We start from the raw sequence: 17,670 nt of genomic DNA, 5'->3' as shown, positions 1-17,670 counted from the left end.
TTTTTGAATTACATATTTAAAATATATTATATAATAAATGAATGTAATATATTATATTTAAAATATATTATAATCACATTTTCACACATTTCATTCATTCATTTATCTTTATACATGTACTATGTGAGAGTGCATATATGCAATATATACAATATGTTTATTTATATTTGTCTCATAAGTATTATTTTATAAATTGATTTTATCACTAAATTGAATACATATTAATAAATTATATATGGTATATACAATTTTATACATATGTGTATGTGTGTGTGTGTGAATGATGTCGGAAGTGGAATTCAGTTGAGATCAAACAAGTCAAGTTCACCTTCCTGGCAAGTTGCAAAACCCAAGATCAAGGTCAAATCTCCCAACTTCTGATCCACTGCTTTTTAAATTGTGTCATTTCTTTTCTAATTGAATTAATTTTTAGTTTGGTTTAATAGGACATGTCTATCATGGGTCAATTAGTCACAAGTTCCTGAAAGAACTGTATTTTGAAGGAAAATTCAACATAAAGCTCAGGTACAGCTGAGAGAAAATAAGCCCATCCTGCAAAGGAACCAAATAAAGGACTTTTCTTAGTAAATAGCCCTCAGAATTTTCCAGCTGCCAGGAGACAGAGAGGTTGATTCAAAGCAAGCTCAGTGGAAGAGTGCTTGCCGGCTTGCACAAGCCCTGGGTTCAAGTCCTGTTGCTGCAACAGAAATAAGAAGAGGAAGAAGAAGAAGAGAAAGAAGATGAATAACTGGTGCTGTTGGTCCCAAGCTTTTGAATTAATTTGCAGAATAGGCTATATAAGCTGAATGGAAAAGAGAAGGAAAAGGAAAGAAGGAATATCAAGGTGCCATTTAAAGAATGGTATCTGTGCCTCAGGGAGCCCGGGAATAAGGATTGTTTGGTAGGTATGGTCTAACAAAGAGGATGGTCTAACAAATATCCCCTGTTAATTCTAAACCTAATTCCATGGGGCAGACATTCCTTCTGTGTGGGGGGTTTCTCCCAGTAGTGTGCTGTTTCATCATTGGCTATAAATCCTCTCATGTCCGACCCACACAGCTGGGAAACTTTGTGAAGGATCTCCCCCTAATCCTGACATGGTTCTTGAAAATTGGCTAATACAGTCACTGATTTTAAACCCTTAAAAAAAATGAAAACATTGATGGAACCACTGATTGTTCTCTTTTGTGAAGCACCATTAACTGGAAGTGTTATTGATAAAATAATTCTGGCCTAGAGACAAAACTTAACTTCCTATAAGATAGTCAAGGGTGACACATATGGGACACATGCTCCATTCAGTGACAGGTTCCTTCCATCCTATACCCCATTTCTAAAAGCAAGGTAGAAAGCACGTAGTTAAATCCTAGACTATGTCTTGAACAATGGAGATTGTGAACCCTAAAAACTTCCTAGAACAACTCTCTGGCTTGTATTTCACACATTGATTTAATTAAGTAACTTAATTTGTGAAAGATATGCTCCACAAGTTATAAACCAGCCCTTAAAGAGTATTCCACTAAAAGGACATAAGAAATTGTGCTAAATTAAAACCTCATTAAAGACAATCTATCAGGGAAAACTCATTTTTCTCCTACATCAACAATATTGGTGGAAAACATGGAAAAATATATAAATAATTCATATTCTACTCTCAGTCTTTTAGTGTACTTCAGTGAAATAAAGAGAGCAAAACAAGTAATTAGGCGGTATCCCAGGGAGTGATATATTCAAAAGATCTACAATGCAATACCCTCCTACTTCCTAAAACTAAAAAAGATTTAACCGAAAGACAGTTTTTAACAGGCAACATGAGAAATTCACTTCATTTAGAATTAGTTCTTCTTTGAATAGCTGTGATTTTGTTGTTGTTTTTCAAATTTTAGCTCTCTTTAGAGCCCCCCTGCTGGGATTAATTTTCTCTAAAGTGATCTCCTTCCTTAAACATCAGTTTAAAGGTGTTCAGTTTACTGACTTCCTTTCCCCAAGGTGTGGGGTTTGTGTTTGTAATGACAACTGGCATGGGGCTTTTGTAAGCCCATTTCACATACCCCATGATGTGTGGAACTCACAATGCAAAGCACTCTCAGAGCCTTCCCATGAATAAATAATAATAAGCCTCCAAATAGGAGGTCTTTGTGTGAAACCCAGAGATAGGAGCTGTCTTGCTACACTTGCCTGCCTCTTACTCACTATCACAGCACTTCACAAATATAGGACCCTAGTAATTCAGACAAGTCAGTCATGCTTTTTCAGTTCCTGAAAATATTTTTCCTTTACTACGCTAGTGAATAACTCATGTTAATTTGCATATATTTACATTTAGCACTAAAGAAAGAGAATTTGGGGTTGGGACTGCAGCTGAGAAGGAAGAGGGGGAAGAGGAGGGGAGGAAAGGAAAGAAAAAAGAAAATTAGCTTTTGAGCAGTTTCAAGTTCTACAAGTAATTTGTCTTATAACTACAAAAAACATAAATATTAGTAAATAGTAATAAATTACAGGTTAAAAAAATCCCTGCTATTAAGTAAAAACACAAATTTTACTTTATATAGAACCGACTTAAAGACACCACCAGTCATGGTGGTAAATGAAGTTTCCCAGTTTTAGGGCATAAATTTAGAAAGATAAAGTGAGAGAGCATTTTACTATATTTTAGTTGATTTGCTTCAAGGATCTTTGCCTTTTCAAGTTGGCAATGTGCATCTAAAACCTTTAAAAATATGATAGTTAGAAATATGTTTAGTCACATAGAAAAATATTCACAATATGTTGCAGGGTGAAAACAGAAAAATCTGTATTGCATGATTTCATTTTTAAAACACTAATGAAATAAATTCCTACAGTGAGGAATGGAGACTTCCAGCTGGGAAGTGAGGCAGGTTGATGACCCTGTGAATCAACTTGGGAATAGATTCCCAACCCTAGCAGAGCACTGAGATGACTAGCCTTGGCCCCCAGCTTGCTAATAACCTCCTAGGAACTTGGATTTGAAAGCAGACTTGCCAGGATCAAGCACTGATAACAACACTTAACAGCTTTCTAACCTTATGGAACTTTCTTAGCCTCTTTGTCTCCCCAGTTTTGTTATCTGTAAAACTGAAATTGTAATAATATAAATGTCATAGAGTTTTGTTTTGTTTTGTTTTGTTTTGGTACTGGGGATAGAACTCCAGAGGCACATAAGCACTGAGCCACATCCCCAGCTCTTTTTTATATTTTCTTCAGAGAGAGAGAGAGGGTCTTGCTGAGTTGCTAAGGCTGGCTTTGAACTCACAATCCTCCTCCCTCAGCCTCCCAAGCCTCTGGGATTATAGGCATGCACCACTGCACCCAGCCCTTGTTCTTATGAATAACTTGACTTGTGTGAAACACCTAGAATAGCACCTGAGATATTATAAATGCTCAATAAGATATTACCTTCTATAACTGAGTGGCTTTATAATGTTGTATTAGTTATCTACGGCTGCATAACAAGTTTCCCCTCAGATTTAAAAGCTTTAAAACAACAAATATTTATTCTCTCTCATTTTCTAAAGATCAAGGATGTAAGAGGGTGCATCTGACTCAGTATCTCAGGAGGTTGGTTGCAGCCAAGCTGTCTGAGGAGGCTGCATTTACCATAGGCTGGACTGAAATGGAATCTCCTTCCAAACTCAAGCATGTGGTGTTAGCAGGCCTCAGCTCCTGCTGGCTGTTGACAGATGGCCTCCATACCTCCCCATGTGGGCTTCTCCACAGGCTGCCTGAGTGTTCTTTCAGCCTGGCAAAAGAAGCTGGTTCCCCACAGCTATTAAGGCACAGGAGCACGCAGGACAGAACCAGCAGGAGAGCATCCAACATCAGCATTTCCATCTTTTCTACCTTTGCCTCAGAAGTAGCAGACCATCACTTTTGCCCTGTAAACTGGTCACATGGAGAACTCTGGGATGATGTGGTAGGGAACTGTACAGGGGTGTGACCACAAGAAGGTGAGAGTTCAGGGGAGCCATCATGGAGGTTGGCTTCACCAAGAATAGGACTAGGACTGAAAAGTGTAATTTCATTATAAAGAGGAATTTTAAGAGTCAAAGATAGATCTAGGGAGGGACACATACTTAAAAACTTTCAGGCTCTCTATTTCTAGAGCTGTTCAAGCAAAATCATGTCATCCCTGGCTAAGGAAGAAAATATTCAGGCACAGGGTAATTGATTTTGAATGTTCAAATCTCTTTTAAGCTGGGCTTCCTTGACTTTTTCTTTCACGCGGACAACTCTAACCACAACAAGGTAGCAAGCTCTTGAGAACCTGGCCTTTGAGTCCAGCCAAGTGTTGAAAACAAAACTGGGCATAGTGGCCCATGCCTGTGATCCCATCAGTTTAGGAGACTGATGCAGGAGATCATGAGTTCAAAGCCAGCTGCAGCAACTTAGTGAGGCCCTAAGCAACTCAGTGAGACCCTGTCTCTAAATAAAATATAAAAATGGGCTCGGGATGTGGCTTAGTGGTTGAGCGCCCCTGAGTTCAACCCCCAGTACCAAAAAAAAAAAGTGTTGAAAACAATAGAGGATCACTAAACTGTATTAATTCAGTCTGTAACTTTATGAGATTAAAAGTATTATCAGACAAGATCAATAAGAGTTTATGTTGTACCTCTATGTTTATATATTTTAAAACATTTGTATCTATACCTCTGTGATCAGATTCTTTGATGTTGCCTTTATATTCCTTGTCTTGCATTTCTTTAGAGATTTCCCCTCCACTTTATAAAACATTTAAAGGTCTATGATCACTACTAACCCATGTGATTTCAAGTAAACATCCTGCAAGGCAAGTATGCAGTTGCTAGGAGATTAAGAAATGAAAATGAAAAGAGGATCAACTCATCTCAGAAAGAGAGGAGACTGGAAATACAAAAATAAATACGAGTGTCTCAGCATGGTAGGACATTTTTAAACTTTCCACCACTGCAGTCGAGACTCTAGCTCCATATTTGTTTTAGTCGGTTTTTCACTGTTGCAACCAAAAAACCTGACAGGAACAATGAGGGAAAAAAAAGTTTATTTGGGGGCTCATGGTTTCAGAGGTGTCGGTCCAAAACAAGTCTGGTTCCATTCCTTGGGGCTGAAAGTGAGGCAGAATATTGTGACAGAAGGGTATAGTGGAGGAAAGTGGCTCAGAACATCTTACCAGGAGGCAGAGGGAGAAAACGCTCCTCACCATGACAAAATACAAACCTCAAAAACATGCCTTCTTCAGCTACACCCTACCTACTCTCAGTGACCACTGGGTTAATCCCTATCAAGGATGAATTCACTGACTGAATTAAGGTTCTCCTACCCAATCATTTCACCTCTGAACCTTCTTGCATTGTCTCACACATGAGGTCTGGTAGGACATCACATATCTTAACCATCACATTTCTGTTCTAGCCCTTCAAATTCAACTGTGTAACCTCCCATCCGAATACAGTTCTGAGGGAAGAAGCTAACAAAGAGAACTTGTGTTATGCCAGGTCCTCCAAGAACCTAAATAGGACTCGTGTGCACAGATTCTATTAGTTGAATTGTTCATGTCACTGAAAATAGGGAGAGAGATGGGAAAGGGCTAGGAGAACTACTGAAGAGGACTGGGACAGAGTGTCCTGGAGCACCATCCAGAAGGTCAGAGAAAGTCCTTAGGCTAAAGTCAGGTGAGGTAGGAGCCCCGTTTCTCAGGAGCACTTCTGCTTTAGCATCCCCGCCACATTCATTCATCTGGGGAAGAGCTGCTCAAGGGAAGTGTGGCTTTGGTGCTGCTATGGTTTGGATGTGAGGTGTCCCCGCAAAAGCTCACTGTGAGACAATGTAAAAAGGTTTAGAGGAGAAATGACTGGGTTATGAAAGCCTTCACCCAATCAGTAAATTAATCATCTGATGGGATTAAATGAATGGTGATTGAAGGCAGGTGGAGTGTGGTTGGAGGAGGTGGGGCCTTAGCAGCATGGCTTTGGGGTATATATTAGTATTTGGCAAAGAGAGATCTCCCTTTCTGCTTTCTGATCATCATGTTTATTTAGGGGCTCATAGTTTCAGAGGTCTCAATCCAAAACAAGTCTGGTTCCATTCCTTGGGGCTGAAAGTGAGGCAGTGCCACACTATTCTGCCATTCCTGTTCAGCCTCAACTTGAGCCCCAAGGAATGGAGCCTGTTGTCTATGGATTGAGACTTCTCAAACTGTGAGCTCCCAAATAAACTTTTCCTCCTCTAAAGTTATTCTGGTCAGGTCTTTTAGCCACAGTGGCAAAAACACTGACTAAAACTGGCCAACTCAAGGACAGATTTCAAAACTCAGGTACTGAGAGGTCCAATTGATTGTTTTCTCCATGGGCAGAGATTTGCAAAAGTAAGTTCTCCTGGCTGCCATATATATCATTATGTCTAATGTCATTATTATAAACACAGCAACATCTGAATACCTAGTCAAAATATTTCCAAATGAGTATTATAACCAAAATCACCTCTTCACTTTCATTCAAGGAATTTTGCATAATTTTCATAAACATTTCAGAATTGATTTCTAACTTTAAAGAAACCAACATTTCTTAACTATTTATTGAAATATGTCCTATACTCCCCTAATGAAACATTTAACATAAATAGAACTTTTAAAACTTAGCAGAGAAAAGAAGACCCTTGCATCTCATTTGACTTGTTTCTACATATTTGCACAATCTATACAACATACTTCTCATATATCTATAATTCTCACACAAATCTTTCCTCCAAAGAAATTGCTTTTTCTTCTTAAAACACTATCAATTGCACTCTTGCCAATCCTTTTCTTCCCTACTGTTAGTCTATGGCCAATTTTTCTCTCTGCAACATTTTGAAGAAACCTGCTGTAGGTTGAAATTGGAGGTCACGGTTTTCTTCCAAACATTAGTTTCTGAATGTAGGACACAGCCCTCCTACCCAAGAGAAGACCGAAGCCTACTGTGAAAGACTTCAAGACCTAATTCTCTTCAGTCTTTTATCAGCTTCTCTGGTGTTCAAAATTGTCAAGCGTCATTTGACTTCAGGAATACCAGAGAATGTTTAAATCCAGATTTTTATCCTTCCATTACTTAAAGTGCTCCTTCTGAAATGCTATTATTTTTTAAAGACATCGCTTCTTGGTTTATTTACTTCAATTCTCAAATACATGTGAGGTACTTTAATGAAGTAGGAAATTTCTGGGGGAAAATAAGCTCTCAGGTTATTAAAATTGCATCATTTATTTGTACCTATTTTTGTGTGTGTGACTTTAAAAGTGTTCACTAATCCTCTCTCAGGAAAATAGTTCAAACAAGGAGTCAAAAAACACAAAATCAGAGTTTAAAAGCACGCAGCAGGAGCTTGATATGTGTGTTCTTATTTTTCTTACCCTTGATCTCAGCCATTATCAATAGTTCTCACACTTTAACGTGTATAAAGTAACCAGGGAACTAGTTTAAAATGCAAATTCTAGAGTGTTATCCCCCAAATTTCAGATTTATTGGGCTTGTCTACAAACCACAATTTGAAAACATGGTTTTAGATACTCAAATTTAAAATTTAAATCCAAGATGAATGCAATTTGAAAACATGGTTTTAGATACTCAAATTTAAAATTTAAATCCAAGATGAATGCAGAGATTTATAGTCATATTTACTGCTATTACTTATAATGTGGCAAAGTTTGCTACCTAAACAGTAAACTTATAGGATCCAAGTGCTTCACTTTCAGGAAAATCGGGATATGAGGCAACCACCAGGTTAAAGAGTGGAGAGTGAGAGCTATGAGTTAAAGTGAGAGAGAAACAAAGGGGGACTGGGGAGAGAGAGAGAGAGAGAAGGGGTAAGGCCACTTTACATCTACCAGGCTCTAAAAGGCTTAGACAGGTAGAAAGCATTGTATACTTATTACTGCAGAGAAATTGCATTACCAACTCTTTTGTTTAGTTTACATTTGTTTTTCCCAATTTTGTTTTATTTTTATTTTATTTTATTGGTACTGGGATTGAACCCAGAAACATTCTGCCACTGAGCTATATCCCCAGTCTTTTTAAAATTTTATTTTAAGACAGGGTTGGGCTAACTTGCTAAGGCTGGCCTCAAACTTGCAATCCTCTTGCCTCAGTCTCCCAAGTCACTAGAATTACAGATGCTTGCTACCATACCTGACTGGTGTTTTTCCAATTTTAGCGTTAATACATGTTCAATGCAATATTATTAAAAATGCAAAGGAAAGCTAGCCATTAGCAAAAATAACTTTAGTTTATAAACATGTGAATGCCATTCTAGTCCATATTTATGTTACTGAAGATATCATTGTGTATATAAAATACAATATAGCATGTTGCCCAACTAGCATTATTTTATTTTCCCATGACAAAAATTTATCTAAGATGGTTTTAAATGGCTAACCAGGATTCCATCATTCTATATTTAATTAAACATTCATTCATAGCAGTACAATTCACAATAGCCAAATTAGAGATCCAAGTGTCCATCAACAGATGAGTGGATAAAGAAAATGTGATATATATATATATCACACAATGGAGTTTCAAAGTTCGGCCTCAAAGAAAAACAAAATTATGTCATTTGCAGCAAAATGGATGGAACTTGAAACCATTATGTTAATGGAGATAAGCCAAGCTCAGAAGGTCAAGGGTTCTGTTTTCTCTCATATATGGAAGAAAAAGGAAAAGAAAGTGGGGCGTGGTGTCTCATGAAAATCAAAGGGAGATCAGTAGAGGAAATGAATCAAGGGGTAGGAGGAAGTAAGGGAGGATAGTGCTAGGGAATGATTTTGGTCAAATTATATTGTTACATTGTGTGCATGTATGAATATGTAACAACAAATCTCATCCTTATGTACAACTACAATGCACAAATTTTTAAAAGTTGAAAAAAATTTTATTCATTATTGAATATTTAGTTCCACTGTGTGGTGATCAATGGACTGTGCCACTACCATTCCCATCAAGACCAAAGCACTTTTTCCTACCTCTGGAAGTTCTGCTGGAAGATACCCTATGTACAACCTTCAGCAGGGGTGCATCAGCTTTGGACCCCTGGAGTGATCATTGTTTTATTACCCCTTTCCCTCTTGACCATATATTTATTTTCCTTATAATCATACAAGTAATAACAACTAGAAAATATACACAGACAACAAAAATTTTGTGGGATTTTGCTAATATAAAAAGGTCATTAATATAATAATACAAAAAAATGGAAAAATAATGGATCAATACTTTTAAGTTACACCTATATATTTTAAGAGAAGAAGAAGAAGAAGAAATTACTCCCACATGTTGGCCTGTTATAATACTAAATAACAACATTATAACTTCTAGTTATGAATATACTTCTGCCAATTTGTGACTGACTTCATCAAAATTGTTCTTCTTATATTAATTTTCAGTAGTTTAAATAGCCAGATTTGTCAATCAATATTTCCTCATAGTTGACAAAACAACACTTTTTATTATCTTAATTTTGACTAGCTTCTTAGACATGGAGCAACAGATATGTGAATAGTTAAGAAAAGTCTCAAATGTGAGGTTAAATTTTAAAGACTTTTTATAGTAATTTTAAAGAGACTTTGGCCAACTAGATGTTTAAAAACAAACTATATCTGATAGAAACAGAACTAGTGGATTAGAATTCCAGAAAACATGTTATACTTTGCTAAGAAACAGATATTTCTAATACTTGGAAATAGCCGAAAATGTAATGATCTGACTCAGAAAGTCAAGCATTCCTTCCTATTTGCACAGTTGGTGTGACACTATATCAAATGACCTCTGAGGTTCTCTTCTACACTAAGATTTTAAGACTTATTAGTATAAAACCTTTTCTGGTTACAAATCTTTCATCTGTGACATTTTTCTAGCCTTATAAAATAATGACCTTTCTACATATAATTCATTTTTCTTAGTTCATATTTTCTCCTAGAAATACTATTCTCAGCATAATAATGCTATTTATTATTCCCACTGGTGAATTTTCCATCATTAGTTTCATGTAATTACCATACAAGATACTACTCTAGCAAGACAGGTCCTGGGAACACTGCCATCAAAGTTTGAAAAGAAAAAAAAAAATTTTTTTTTAATGGAAACTACTTGGTGGGAAGAAAAAAACATTTTAGACTATTAAATTTTAAAATATGTGTGAACTTTAAAATATAATTTTTCCAAGTGAAAATTAATTGAATATTTATAAAATAATAAGAGTCTTATGACACTTCTTAAAAAATTGATGTTATTAATCAGAACTCCCAAAGGATGTTCCAAAGAATACTACTTGTTTACATTTTAAAGGTGCTAATTACCTAAATAAAAAGACCTATTGCCCAATCAGTTATTTGGAAATGCTGGGTTAGAGTTAAGAGTTTTAATTACTGAAGGATTTCTCAAGAGACTTTACTATGTTAACATGCACATTAACTGTCTAAGATGGAATACACATTCAAATGCATTTCTCACACCAATTTATCCATGCAGCTCTCTTCCCCCACAGAAAATATCTTAGGGATCCTAAACAAGATATATCACTGTAACAGAGAGAGTAAATGAAACCGGCTTGTGGAATAACCAATGAGAAGGTAGTTCCATGCCTCTTAGGAGGAAAGGGGGAGGACTTGGACCCAGTAATGGAGACATTGGTAGTCTGGGGCAAGGAGTAAAAGACAGAGGGAGCAGGATTCCTTGACACTTGTGAGATGCCTAGAGACTGTTTTAAGACAAACTGAAGGACACTTTGTTAAAACTTCAGGGTAACACCTTTCAAATTAAAAATTTATTGGTTCCTGAGCCCAGTGAAAAGACATGCTTGCTATAATGTTATGGTGACCTCTTGTGGCTCAAGACCAAAATGACCCTTGGAAAAATTAAATCTGGAAGCCAGAGCAAAACCATTTTGGTGATTCAGGGGCCTTTTTCAATGTCCACCCAAACTGTTTTGGGAGATTATCTTTTCAGAAAAATATTAGAGTGACTTTTATCTCATTTATTTCTGTAATGGCTCAATTTTTGCAAAACATATAAATTGCTCTGGTGAGAAGAAAATAACAGAACAAAATAAGATAAAATATAGGGGAAAATGATTATCTTCCTCATTCATTTCTCTGAAAGTTAGCATATAGAGTTTGGATTAAAATACTAATAAATTCCCTGAAGAATTTGAAATTAACAGCTGATCCATAATTTTGAAGTTTTCAGCTTTGTTTTGTAGTTATACCTATGTAAATATTTTATCTTATTGCTGAGTGATGACTGATTTTTCTCTTATCAGATTAAAAATTCTTGCCACAGAACAGATTTCATAATAAGAAATGAAATAGGGTCACTGAAGAACAACGAGATATTATGAAAGAAAAGATGCACTAAAATAGGACCAGGTTTAATTAATATATAAAAGCAAAATATCATACTGTTAAAGTATAAAAGGTACAACCTTAGGGCACATACCACATTACAAATCATTGATAGGCAAGATTTAATGGCTGACCAACATCTGAAATTCTTTTAGTCTTTTCTTCAGGAGAAAGAAAATATTAAAACCGACAGAGTACGAATGATTCGACTCCTAACCTCAGACATAAAGGATCTTTCGTATGAAGTGGCCCAGAAAGTCAGTGACTCTGATAAGAGTTCACAAATTTTCCTGTTTGTAAGAAGCAAGCTAAACCAGGAGTGTGCTCAGCCTTAGCAATGCCAGAGCTGTTCTGAATCGCTGTCAAGGGAGCAATCTGGATTTGCCTGCAGCACTCCTGTAGTGAAGACAGTCACATGCTTTCTGGTTTTTGTCACTGTAATCCACTTTAATCAAGTCAGGATTCCTGAAGAACATACACAGAAGTTAAGTTCACAGGGCTTTAAATTTTAAATTTTTTTTCAGCATGTTTTTCTTAAACTGACAAGGGAAGTTTGTTTTGTTTTGAGATATTGTCATTAAAAAATCTTAGGTAGAGGATGGAAAATTAAGGAAAGGTAACCACACATGCATCTGCCCCTGGAAATCTGCCACCCTGGTGGTGACCTCAGCCTCCAGGGAGTAGCACCCTCCACTACAGGGACGTCACCTTTTTCTGACCATGAATTAAATGAATTGAGAGCTGCAGTGGTCTTCAGGTTTATCCATGTTGTTGCAACATAGATTTTCTTCTTTTTATGGCTGAATGATATTTCACACTCACATAATTCTTTATTCTGATCACCTGTTGATACATACGTGGGTTGGTCCATGTCTTGTGTATTATGAATAATGGTGCAATGAATGTGGAAGTATAGAAACATTTTTGGGATACTGATTTCATTTCCTGTGTGTGTGTGTGTGTTCATATACATATATATACACACAGTTGTGGGAATAGGAAGACAGACACCATTTGATTTCACTGAAGTGGATCTGAAGAGTTGACGTCTTAGAAACGGAATTAAAATGATAGCTGCCAGGGTAAGGTGGGGAATGGGGAGATGTTGGTCAAAAGGAACACACTTTCAGTTTTAAGATGAATCAGTTTTAGGACTCTAATGTACAGCATGGTGACTATAGTTTATAAAAATATATACTTGAAATTAGTTGAGAGAGTTGATCTTAAATGTCCTCACCACACACATTTACATTGCTCTTAAAAGGTGATGGAAAGGTTAGTTAACTGGTTTGTAGTAACATTTCACAATGCATACATATATAAAAATTCAAATTTTGTCAACTATAGCTCAGTAGAACTGAGGGAGGGAGGAAGAACTGAAGTGTTCAAACAGAGCTTCTCAGAGAATTAGCTGGTTCTAGATCTAGGTTGTACAGAACAAGCAGGGAACATCCTGTTGTTCAAGAAAGCTATCAAAGAATACTAGAGATATATCAAAAGAACAGGTCAGCTGGGTGTAGTGGCATATTGCCTTTAATTCCACCTACTCCAGAGGCCAAAGCAGGAGGATCATAAAACAGGTCAACCTCACAGGTTAACAAGACCCTGTCTCAGAATTAAAAATAAAAAGGATGGGGATGTAGGTCAGTGACAAAGTACACCTATACTGAAAATAAATACATAAATAAACAAGCAAACGTGTAAACTGTTTTTAAATATAGAATTTAATATTTGTATTTATAAAAAACATATTAGTCTCTTTGGAGGATGGTAAGGAGCCCATTATATGAAAACTGGTAAATAAATGGAGAAGGTTACACATCTATTCTGCTTTTCCTACACACACTGGTAACAAAGGTAAACGCTAGTTGATGTTGAAATTTTTCTTCTTATAGAAGTACTGAAGCCAATAAAGGAAGGAGGAATAAGAAAATATAATGATTTTGTTGTTCCTAATGAAATCATGGATCTAGGTGAGGATCATAAATGGCTGCTTGCATCTTGATGCAGTATTCAGTACTGCTGTGAGTGTTCTTGAAAAAAAAAAAAACTCTAACATAAAAGTGATCTAGTCTCCACATCTAAATATCAATATATAAGAATTACAGGGGACAGCCCAACAATTAAATGGCACAAGATACAATCAGCTAATTTTAAACTGTGGAAAACTCTATAGGATATATGACCCAGTTTTTCAGAAGGCAGAAGTGGTGGGGGAGGGAAAGGGTACCTAAAAGAAAATGAGGAGTTATATAAACCATTTGTAGTGTCTCTTCATTCAAACAAACCAACTGCAAATAAATAAATAAACAAATATTATGGGGCAATCAAAAAAAAAGTTGAACATTGACTGGATTTTTATTATATTAAGGGAAATTTTAAATATTCGTATAGAATTGTGATTACAATATAAAATTATATAAAATATAAAATTTATATAAGGATTTTGACTTGGCTTTTGATTTTTTTCATAATGGATTGCATTCTGGGTTTGCTCTGAGGGGTCCCTTCAAAACCTTGCTTCTAAGGATACTCTCAGGGACTATCTGAGTGTGGTCAAGGATAACTCCCTGATATTAGCTCAGAGTTCAGCCAGGCCTCAGCCTGCCTTAGCGGCATGGCAGACATCCAGAGGGTGGTGCACAGGCACCAGCCTTGATCTCCTTTGCTCCCTCACTGTGTTTTGAAAAGCTCACCACATCCAGAAAACTCTTATATCCAGAGTAACAGGCACCATACCTCTCCAAGAAACATCTTTATTCCTTAGAAGAATAATCGATCCTCTAAAACTATGAAGCTAATGACTCCTGGGAGCTCTTTAAATTGACAGAAAGTCACAATAGACACCACACAACCTTTAAGAATAGACACACAGCCACAGTTACATACTTAGGTATATTCTGCTACAAAAATCACAAAATACCCCTACCATTCAGATTTAGTTACCAAGTGAAATGTTTCCTAGAAAAACATAAAATTAAAGGTTCTCTAGAAGCAATTTCCAGTCATGTTAGAAGTGTAACTCTGGTTAATAAAGCAAACAGGAATTGAATATTGCTTTCCCACAAGGCCTGCTGCTAAGCACTTGAGAGAGAAATGGACGAAGCTTTATAGAACTCAATTCAGTGTTAAGTGATTAAGATCCTGAAGGTTTGTCAGTAAATGGAGGAAGAGAAGCTGCTGCAGAGGCTTCCTCTGTGAAGTACTTGGAACACATTCTCACATGTGCTCAGCATTTTAAAGATTTTATCTCCTTTGATCTTTACAGCTACCTAGGAGGTAAGTGGTATTCCCATTTTACTCACACCATAACACCCACTTTCCTGAATCTCACTGGTAGTTTAAATCCTGAAATGAATTTCTTTATTTTGTGTCTACCCTAAGGACCAATGTATAAAAAAGCTCCAGATCTGGTCAATGTTTGGGTTTCTTCTCATCTCTCCTGAGCTTTATCCCATGTTTGACAAGTGCCTCTAGCAGGAATAAGACATTTTTGCTTCTGCCAGATTTGAATAAAAATGTGATAGGAAAGGGAAGCATTTTTCCTGCCTCATTCATCAATTTCATTAAAAGTGGATCACATAGGTGTCTTATTGTTTTAAAGAAACACTGGAACTTTTCTCTACATATAAATGTAAAATGTGACAATGAATACAAAATATAAAAGGACATTTAATCTATTAAACTTATGCTGCATTAAATAATATAGTTATATAAAATTGATATATGTGGTTGTTAATAAAAACATTAATAGACTATTGCTAAGTTTCATGTTTAATAATGATGTTATTGTTATGCTTGAATTCGGGACCCCCAAAAGACCACCAGAGACCAAGATCGATGTAAACAGCAAAGAGGTGTTTATTGCAAGCTAGCTGGGTCCTCCACCCACACACAGTAACTGGTGACGCTGAGAGGTCCCCAGCCCAGGGTTTGCAGCAGTTTTATACATTCTTTGGAGAAGGCAGGGACCCCCACATACATCATAGCATCTCTGAGCAAATCATCACACACCGAGGGAAAATCAAATAACAACTCTAAAACATGATTAGCACATTCACTGGCAGGAACAAGTGGGGTAGGGGTGATTGGTTACTACAAAAGGGTTATTCATTTGAACTGATTGCTCATTTGAACTGATTGGTTTAAGCCATGAGGGGTGTTCATGCTGAATTACACGGTTTCCCAACACCATAAACTACTGGGAGGGTCATCTGGCATCCCAGGTATTTCCCTGTCTCATGCTGATTGGCTGCTAGGGGGTTACTATGGGTCTCCACCTAGCCTGACTGAGTCAGGGACACCTGGTGCAGCAAATCTCTCCCGTTATTTGTAGATAAACAACTTAGCAGGGTGGGAATGCACCTAGGAGTGCTCTGTGGGTCTTTCCAAGGACAAAGGTCATGTCCCTTCCTTGGACAGGCTTTGCTCTGAGGTAGAGGCTGGTTTTTCAGTTATGGTTGTGGTTTTTGAAAGAATCCTTATCTTTAGAAGACACATTGAATATTTACAAAGAGAAATATGAAGTGTGTCTGGGGCTGGGTTGTGACCCATTGGTAATGTGCTTGCCTAGTACATGAGAGGCCTTGGGGTTTGATCCCCATTGTCACATAAAAATGAATGAATGGAATAAATGTATTGTGTCCAACTACAACTAAAAAATAAATAATAAAAAAAGAAATATGCAGTGTCTGGTGTATGCATCAAAACAATATAGTACAGGAGAGGATAGAGAAGAAATAAGTTTAGTAAAAAATTCATCATTTTTGAAGGTGAATGATGGGTATTCATCACACTAGTTTCTCTAATTATGTAAATGACAGATACTTTATATAAGATTTTTATAAGAATAGCTTAGCCCAGGTGCAGTGGCGCACAACTACCAGCTACTCAGGAGGCTAGGGCAGAAGGATCACAAGTTCAAGGCCAACCTGGGCAATTTAGCAACACACTGTCAAGAAAGAAAGAAAGAAAGACATGCTTAAATTGAAAATAAGAGAGCTGATTACTATTAATTTTTCATAAATAAGTAAATAAATGAATTTAAAAATATGGAATGGGGGGGCAGGGTAACCCAGAATTGAACTCAGGGGCACTCAACCACTGAGCCTCATCCCCAGCCCTATTTTTGTATTTTATTTAGAGACAGGATCTCACTGAGTTGCTTAGGGCCTTGCTAAATTGCTAAGGTTGGCTTTGAACTAACAATCATCCTGTCTCAGCCTCCTCAGCCTCCCCAGCCACTAGGATTACAGGCATGCACCACCGCAACTGGCCTAAAATATATGGAAAATTGAAAAGCTATTTTGCATACACACAACAACATTCCATTGTTTTTTAGTAATGTTGACCTGTAGGACTATTTCTAGGCAAAACTGAAGGTCTATGTACTTCTTAGATCTGTCTCAAAAAATATGTGTGCATGTTTATTTTAAATTTTACTGATATAAAAGGATCTTTTATTACCAAATTCACAAATAACAATAAAATAATATTCTTTGTTGTAAATTTCATATAGTTGGTTTTCACAACACAATTTTACTGATTTTGTTGGTGCTGTTTAGCTCTTGAATCTGTAACCAACCAATGGCTGCAGTGGACAGATAAGTGTACTTCATGTGTATGTTGATTATTTTTATATATGTTAAAGGGTAGAATGCAAAGGATATGTGAGAACTTCATTTGTTCCTCATAATGTGAGGAGTGTTGTTCAATAGTACTTTCCCAGCATATGTGAAGCCCTAGGTTCAATCCCTAGCACTACAAAAACTGCAACAGAAATATCTGCCAGCTGGGAGTGATGGCCAAACATCTATTATCCCAGAGGCTTCGGAGGCTGAGACAGGAAGATCATGAGTTCAAAGCCAGCCTCAGCAAAGGCAGGGTGCTAAGCAACTTAGTGAGACCCTGTTTCTAAATAAAATACAAAATAGTGCTGGGGATGTGGCTAGGTGATCGAGAGCCCCTGAGTTCAATCTCTGGTACCTTTCCCTCCCTGCTCTGTCCCCCAAAAAATGTCTGCCATACATCTACAATAGACACAATAACCTCAAGTGCACAAATAATAGTAAAACATAATAAAAATTATTAGGAAAAGAGAAGTTTATTTTTATAATTTCATTGCAAGTTTGCATTAATTTGAATTCTGAGAAATAGCTGATGTGTGACCATTTGCAGAACTACAAAATAATAAATAAGCTCATATGATTCAACACAAAACATATTCAGGATGTTTGCAATGGTGGAACAGTTAGGGGAAGGAGGGATAATGATGACATATTAAGAGCCAATCCTATTTGGGGGGC

Source organism: Urocitellus parryii, chromosome 7 (assembly GCF_045843805.1).
Source record: "Urocitellus parryii isolate mUroPar1 chromosome 7, mUroPar1.hap1, whole genome shotgun sequence".
Classification (NCBI taxonomy): domain Eukaryota; kingdom Metazoa; phylum Chordata; class Mammalia; order Rodentia; family Sciuridae; genus Urocitellus; species Urocitellus parryii.
Note: the sequence above shows the minus strand (reverse complement) of the source record.